The sequence below is a fragment of the Sturnira hondurensis genome, unplaced genomic scaffold (genome assembly GCF_014824575.4).
Source record: "Sturnira hondurensis isolate 20B ecotype Veracruz unplaced genomic scaffold, ASM1482457v3 Scaffold0001872, whole genome shotgun sequence".
In the NCBI taxonomy this organism is placed as follows: domain Eukaryota; kingdom Metazoa; phylum Chordata; class Mammalia; order Chiroptera; family Phyllostomidae; genus Sturnira; species Sturnira hondurensis.
The window spans coordinates 328558-337295 of NW_028074503.1; the positions used below are offsets into that span (position 1 = coordinate 328558).

General features: G+C 41.6%; 1 pseudogene; it reads right to left on the bottom strand.

The window, feature by feature from the left end:
• Window positions 1–793: 793 nt before the first annotated feature.
• Window positions 794–8738, bottom strand: part of LOC118980038 (calmodulin-alpha-like) — a 22196-nt pseudogene continuing 14251 nt past the window's right edge.

The following is an 8738-nucleotide window of genomic DNA, read 5'->3' on the forward strand; positions in this document are numbered from 1 at the left end:
AGGGAGAGAGGAAGAGAAACATCAATGTGTGCTTGCCTCTCACATGGCCCCCACTGGGGACCTGGCCCACCACCCAGGCATGTGCTCTGACTGGGAATTGAACTGGTGACCCTTTGGTTCACAGCCCGCGCTCAGTCCACTGAGCTACACCAGCCAGGGCCCATTTATTTGTATCTTTATCAATTTCTTTCTTCAGTGTTCTATAGTTTTCTGAGTACAGGTTTTTTACCTCTTTGGTTAAATTTACTCCTAGGTACTTTATTTTTCTTGTTGCTATAGTAAATGGGATTTTTTCCTGATTTCTGTTTCTGATATTCCATTGGTGGTGTACAAAATGCCATCAATTTCTGAATATTGACTTTGTATCCTACTGTTTTGCCAAATTCACTTATTAGGTTGAGTAGTTTTTTGAGTAGGTGGAAATTATAGGGTTTTCTATGTACAGTATCATGTCATCTGCTAACAATGACATCTTTACTTTCTCCCTTCCAATCTGTATGCTTTTTCTTTTTCTTATCTGATCATTGTTGCTAGAACTTCCAGTTCTATGTTGAATAAAAGTGGTGAAAGCAGACATCCCTGTCTTGTTCCTGAATTTAAGGAGAAAGTTTTAGTTTTTACCCATTGAGTATAATATTGGCTGTAGGTTTCTTGTATATGGCTTATATGATGTTGAGGTATGCTCCTTCTATTCCCCCTTTGCTGAATTACACATGCATATTTTTTGACAGTAGGAAAAACCTTTTACAGATAAGTTAAAAGAAAAGCAAATAAACATTTTCGTACGAGAAATTTAACATTCTGTACAAGGTATTCCCTTTGCTATCATCGTTTGTACAAACTCTTCGTAGTTTACTTGACCACCACATCAGTATCCGCTTCCCTGATCATGTTGTCAACCTTTTCATCTGTTAACTTCTCTCCAAGGTTTTTTATCACATGACAAAGCTCTGTGGCACTAATACAGCCAATGCCGTCCTTATCAAACACGTGGAATACTACCTTAATTGCTTCTTCACTGTCTGTGTCTTTCATTGTTCTTACCATGATTGTCAGGAATTCCAGGAATCAAGTGTGCCATTACCATCAGCATCCACTTTCTTAATCATGTACATTAACTCTGCTTCTGTGGGGTTCTGCCAAAGACCCTCATTAAAGTTCCCAATTCCTTTATTGTTATATTTCCATCACCATCATTGTCAAATAGTGAAAAAGATTCTTTTCATTGTACAGTCTGCTCTTCAGTCAGTTGGTCAGCCACGCTGCAAGTGCTATCAGTCTCCGACCACACCTAAGCTCACTCCTCCACTGGAACTCTAATTTGTACTTCTTAATGCTTTCACCTTTTTCACTCAGCCCTAAACCCCCACCCCTCCATCAATTGTCAATCTGCTCTTTGTATTTATGAGTCTATTTCTATTCTATTTGTTTGTTCTTTGGATTCCACATATAAATAAAATCATATGGCCTTTGTTATTCTCTGATTTATTTCATTAGCATAATACACCCTAGGTCCACCATGCTGTTACAAAAGGTAAGATTTCATTCGTTTTTATGGCCCAATAGTATTCTGTTGTGTATATGTAGCACAATGTTTTTATGGGCACTTGGGTTGCTCCCATATCCTGGTTACTATAAATAACGCTACAGTGAACACAGGGGTGCATAAATTCTTTCAAGTTAGTGTCTCAGGATTTTTTAGGATATAGTCCAAGATGTGAAATCACTGGGTCATAAGACAATTTTGCTTTTAATTTTTTAGAGAATGCAGAAGACTTTTCAATGTTAAGGACTCACTTGGTTGTCTTCTAATATAGGGGGAACCAAAAAACTTGGAATTTATTTATAAAAAAACTGTGTAGAAAGAATATTTATTCTTTCATGTTTAAATTTCAGTCACCTTCAAAGTTCTCTCCATTTAATGCAATACGCCTATCAAGATGCTTTGTTCCACTTTTTTTTCAAAAAAATGGTTTTTTTCAAAAACATTTTTTGAACTCATCAATTTTGAGACCTTTTAGTGCTCCTGCCATTTTTGTTCCACCTCTTCCATATCAGCAAAACATTTCACTTTTAGGGCTTTATTTCATCTGGGGAAACAAACAACAGTCACTTGGAGTGAGACTAGGTGAATAGGGAGGGTGGGGCACAGGGGTCATGCCGTTTTGGGACAAAAACTGCTGAACATTCAACACAGTGTGGGCAAGTGCACACATAAATCACACATTGTGAAACAGGCAAACATGTTAAAACAGTCTTCAAAAAAATTCACCGAAGCTGAATGCAGCCTCTCACAATAACACCAGCTGGAACACTGATACAGATAAGTTCCTAGAACACTCATCTAGTGAGGGAAGTCTGTACTAAAGGGGGCCATCCTCCAGAAGATAATTCCGGGTTTTGGGGATCCCCTCTCATATAAACTCGTACTGTAGTGACATAACTCCCTTTCATCAATTCAATAAATATTTTGTGAGAGTCCAATAGATATCATTCATTGTTCTAGACTCTGGAAATGAACTGTTGAACAAGCGAGACAAAACCATGTCTATTTCCAGCCTGGATGATATTTTGGGACAATTGTTTTTAAAGACAGTGCTTCTGGTGAGTAAATAAAGGTAGACTAGACTTTAGGGAATTCACCCGCCTCAGCTAGGCATCTATGTATTGATATGGTGGCCCTGGGCAAGTGAATTGACTTCAAGGGGCTTATGTTTTAGTGGGAGTGTACAGACAGTAACCAAGCAAACACAAAATAATTATAAAGGATGATGCAATCAAAAAATCTGAATCAAGAAAGACTTCTACAGATAGGATGGTCAGGAAAGTTTCTCTGAAGAGATTGCAATTAAGCTGAGACATGAAGTATAGGAAGGAGCCAGCTGTGAAATAAGCTGTTATGAGAGCATTGCAGTACAAGAGAATAGCATATACAATGGCCTTGAAGAAGAAATGCAGTTGGTGTTATTGAAGAACAGAAAGTAGGTTGGTGTGGCTGGACTGCTGTGAGTGAGTAGAAGTTGGGAGTGGTAACATCCCTACCAAGAGGATTCTGTGGACTTTGATAAGATGTTGATTATAGTCAACATTAGTATACACTTAAATTGGTTTTTTACTCATTTATCCATTTATTCAGTCATCTATTCGGTAAATATTTATTGAGCATCTACTGACGTGTGCAATGGCCTGCAGTGCCCGTGGCATCATGGATGGAAAATCAAGACAAATTCACACGGACTACCAAGTGCTGTGGAGGAAAAGGGATGGCATGGCTACTCCCTCAAAGTGGGAGTGCCCCAGAGTGGCCTGGCAACTCTCTCAAGGGGAGAGCACCCCAACCCTTGCATAGGCAGGCTTTTATTGGTTTTTTTTTTTTTTGCACAGGAGTTCAGGTACAACTTATTAATCATTGTCAGGCAGCAAACAGTAGACAGCACACAAAGAACTATTAGGGCTTCTTCTGAATCAGGGTCTATTAGCTAAAAGGCTACAGAACTCAGGGAAAACACTCATTTTCTGCCCGGGCCTTTATCATTTAACTAAGGGCATTCTTAGCAAAGCAGGTTTCACGGGATTTTACATATCTTTTCTCAGACCTAATTACCCAGGGAGCCCACCATTCCCAGCACCACCGTTCCAGGGCTGCACCACCCTCATTGTTTTCAGGCTTACGTCAGACAGAGGAGGCAGATAGCCAAGGAATTCTCAGAGACAGATAGCTGAGGAATTCTCAGCCTATCTCGAAGACAGGGTGAGGACTCAGGCTTCATCAAAGCCGAGGGGCCAGGGTCCATCACCCCCTTTCTACTGCAGCCCCTGAGTCTTTCCTTGAGGGCCTCCCAAGTGATTGTGTCTGGCTTAGGTTGCCCCCCCCCCAGAGGGGTCGTACCCATCATTGACTAACCAACCAAGTGTTGGGGGCCAGAGATGGATGAAGCAGAAGCAGCATTCCTGCCAGGGAGATAAGCTTTGTCTCCTTAATGGCTCACAGTGCGAAGGTTGCTCACTCAGCCTTATCCATGGGGGGTAGTTCCCGACAATCTACTATGGGCCAGGCACTGCAGTAGGTACCAGAAATATATCTTTTCATATATATTATATATTATATATCATATACAATGTTATATATAATATGTTATATATATTATATATTTTATATATATATATAATATTGGGTTGGCCAAAACAACTGTATGGTCTTTTCCATAAAATTAAAGACAGATTTTTTCAATTTTCACCAATAACTTAACTGATTTGGATATTTTGAGTATGTCAGCTATCTTCCATGTGGTATAGTGTTGACTGTTCTCAATTAATGTCTCAATTTGATCTCTCTCAACTTCTACTATGGAGCATCGTCCAGCGAGAAATACCCAGCATGAAATTTCACAAACCACTTTTGACACATTCTATCAGTCACAACACCTTTTCTATGCACAAATCTTTTGCATTTCAGTTGTGCTTTTATCTTTCTTGAAATAATAAAGCATAATACGCTGGAAATGTTTGCATATTTTCTTTCATCTTCAATATTAACATGGCTACCAAAAATTTGATAATTTTGATAAATTTTTAAGTACACACTGATGTGACAGCTGTCACAACACAATCTAACAAAATTGTTTCAAATGAAGTTAAAGACAATTAAGCACTACTGTAGTCATCTTACAGAAAAAAAAAGATCTTTTGGACCAACCCAATATATATGCTGACATTTCTCTTTTTCCACCAGTTTTACTGAGATATAATTGACATATGAAATTAAAATTTTGATGAGGGTAAGGCTCATGTTAGATTTTTCTTTCCATGATTAAGAAAAAAAGACTTTGAGCAAGCTGAGATTGAGAGGCCTGTGGGAAATGGATTTAGATGTGCCCAGGGGACAGCGATTTATGTGGAGTGACAGTGCACAAAGTGACTTCACATGTGTGAGCATAAAAATAGTCCCTGAATCCCAGATGGGAATGATACTCCCTGGGGAAAGTTAGAGAACTGTGGACAGCGCCTTCGGGCATGTTGAACTTCGAGAGGCATCATAAAAAAAGCACTGCAACAGCTGGAGAGCTTGACCTCTGGAGACAGACGACCCTGGGTGTGAATCTGTTACTGAGAGAGTTATTAACCGCTTTGAGTTTTAAGTTCATGGTATGAAATGAGGATTAAAAACACCTACCTTATAAGGTTGTCCTAAAGATTATGTGAGATAACATGTGCAAACTATTACTGTGTCCGGCACTTTGAAGGTACTCAACAAATTTCAAACATACACACGCACACATCCCTAAAAGGGAACTGAAAAGGAATTTCTAAAGCAGACAGAGAAAAGTCTGTGTCAGTGAAGCCAATTGAGGAGACAGTTAAAAGATGAAAGTAACCCTGACAGGTGCAGCTCAGCTAATTGAGCATCCTCCACAAAGATAAAGGTCACCAGTCTGATTCCCAGTCAGGGCACATGCCTGGGTTGCAGGTTCAGCTCCAGGTCAGAGCACATTTGAGAGGCAACCAATCAACATTTCTCTCTCACATCCATGTTCCTGTCCTTCCCTTTCTCCCTCACTTTCCCTCTCTCTAAAAATAAATAAATAAAATCTTAAAAAAAAAAAGATAAAGGTAGCCCTGACTGGTGTGGCTCAGTCAGTTGGGTGTTGTCCTGCCTAGTCAGGGCACATGCCTGGGTTGCGGGTTCAGCTGCTGGTCTGGGCACACCTGAAAGACAACCAATCTATGTTTCTCTCTCACATCAATGTTTCTCTCCTTTCTCTTCCTCCCTTCCCCTCTCTCTAAAATCAACAAGCATGCCCTTGGGTGAGGAAATAAACAAATAAATAAATAAATAGCATAGTCTGTGATGTTAAGTGCCACAAAGAGGTTTTTGTGGGGTTGTTCTTTTTTTAAGCTAAATTTTACATTTTGACATCTAGCGCAGTAATTAAGATTTGACTTTCTGATCTTCATTAATGTGATGTCACCAGAGATACCAGATTAGCCCATTGAGACATGTAATTAGTAGAGATCACAACATGAGGGTCTGGTTGTTCCGGCATCATTACACTGAATAAGTAAGAGGGGCCTGAAAACTGTCCATTGAATCTGGCAGTGGTAACTTTGGAGGAGTACTTACAGTGGCATGGTTGATGTGGGAAGCCTTATTACTATCATTTGAGAAATGATGAGATTTGAGAGTGGAAATATGGAACATACCTCCTCTGTTAGAGGGTTGGCTCAGACCAAAAGGGGACACACAAAACAATAACTAAAGTGGAGCATGGGATCAAGTTTGCTTCTTTGTTTAAAGATGCAAAACACACACGACTACGTGCTTAGGAGGAAAAGTTGAAAATACAGAAGAGAATGATAGTTAGTATATAAGGTAAGAGGTTTAGGATCCAGAACACAAGTGGAGGATGCACCCCTTTTGCTGTGAAATGAGAAGGAAATATGAATGAGTATAAATGTCATAAACTTTTAAGAATGGGGGTGGAGAGTTTAAATTTCTCATGATGTACTGTACTATATTTGCTCTGAGCAGTCACAGCTGAGATTGAGGGGCGAGATGTTCAAGGAAAGGAGTGTAAGAGTGGGGTTAAGATGGCGACAGAGTAGCACGGAGGGAACCCAGCTCCCGTGCATCTGGTAGAAAATCCGGGCGGATCTACCGAAGAACAGCATATAATCAAGCAACAATTCCCCAACATTTATGAAAATAAGAAACCAGAGAGAGTGACAGAGGAACCAGACACCTGCAGGCCGGAGGACTCCAGAAGGCGAGTGAGGATAAAAGCGGCTGTGCGCCTGGAGCGTGAGTAGGGACGAGAATCGGCGCACAATGGGGCCAGCACCATCAGTGGGAAGCAGAGTCCCCGTCTGAATCCAGGGCTGGGGCACCTTTGGCGGAGGGAACTCCAAAGGCCTGGCACCCAGTGGGCTGGCAACAGACTCCGCAGGAGCTGTGGGCCGGCAGCAGACTCCGTGGGAGAGAACTGAATCCCCCCTCCCCATCTAGGCAGGCAGGTTAATACCGGGCAGAGACCTGTGGGCTTAAGTTAACATAAAGCGTGGCAACTACGGACTCTGTGGTCGCCAGCCCGCCAGCCCACCAGCCCGCCAGCCCCCGGGGAATTGAGAAGAACACTGTCGTTGCCAGTCTTTAGGGATTGGGCTGGGCTGAGAGGCAGGCTTTGTGGAGAAGTCTCCATTGGAAAGTGAACTGAGGTGCTCTGCAACAGCAGCTTGCCTCACGGCCCAACCACCCAGCAGCCACCCAGGGGAGGGGTGGCAACACCTGGGTCCCACCATGGGACTGGGAAGGACGGTGCCGGATACCTTGGGACACAGGCAGCCTCCCGGGGGTGTGGGTGCCCACAGCCCAGTCGGCAGCCTGCTCACGTGCGCCTGTATACCTGCCCTCAGAGACCCCGCAACCAGAAAAACCAGTTTGGACAGTTTGAAACCAAGAAAGGAAGGGTGCTTTTTTTAAAGTGTGTGTGTGTGTGTGTGGTTTTTTTTTCCCCTTCTCCCTTTTTTTTCTCTCTCAACTTCTTTTGTAAGTAATCATACATCTTTTAAAGTGTATTGCTGCTCTATCTTTCAATACTCTGTCCCTCATTTCTTTTTCTTTTTGTCCAGTTTTAATCCTTCCGTTCTTCCCAAATTTTCCGCTTATTCCCCTTTTCTCCTGACTTGTGTGTGTGTGTGTGTGTGTGTGTGTATTGGATTGTTTGTTTGTGTGTTGCTTAGTTTTCTTTTAGGTGTATTATTATTTTTTTGCATTATTCTTACTCCTTTTTTTATTTTAAGAATATCTTTGTATCCCTCCTCTTTCTGTACAGGTTTCTTAGTCCTGGCTGGGTATATTGTACTACCTGACAGGTTCCCACTGCTCTTTCCTCCACAGTGTATTGCTAATTTTCTACACTTCACTTGCTTTCCTTTGCCATACTACCAAGCTCTATAACCCCCATTTAGACAGATCACATAGAGTCTATCACATGAGTGTTGCTCTAATATTATTGTAAATAAGAGCTGTTCTATACAACCGTAATACTTCATAACACATCTCTCGGCTTTAGACCACCTTACAGGTGCCTGAATTCTATTACTCTATTTACTCACATGCTACACCCAGTTACTAACCTGTACTCTCACCTTACCTCAAATCTGACCACCCACAACCACACTGCTTTCTAGATACAACTCACAAGCCCCCCTCCCCAACAAGACACTTAACTTATGTTCATCCTTTCCTAAAAGAGGCAAGCTGGGTCGAAGAGCACAGTTAACTCTATACATAGCCTAAAGATTGTCTATTTCTTCTCTGCCAACTGTGCCTATAAATAACATAAAATAATCTGCTATCATAAACCATTTGCCTCCCCCTCCAACTGATCACACACGCACAATAAAGAAAGGAGTAGGTGGAAGCAGAGAACACCAAGATACCTGCAGGAGACTGCACCACTGAATTTCACAGGTATCCTACCACAGAAGTTCACACCATACACCCAGGGAACCAAAACAGATCAATTTAAGAAGCTGAGGACAACAAGAAGAGTATCACAAACAATGGGAAGACAAAGAAACAATCCCCAAATGAAAGAAAAGGAGGAAGCCTCAGAAAGAATGTTAGATGAAATAGAGGCAAGTCAGCTATCAGATGTGGAATTCAAAGCACTGGTTATCAGGAAATTCAAAGAGCTTACAACGAGCTACCAGAAACTACAGGGGAGCTACAATGAACT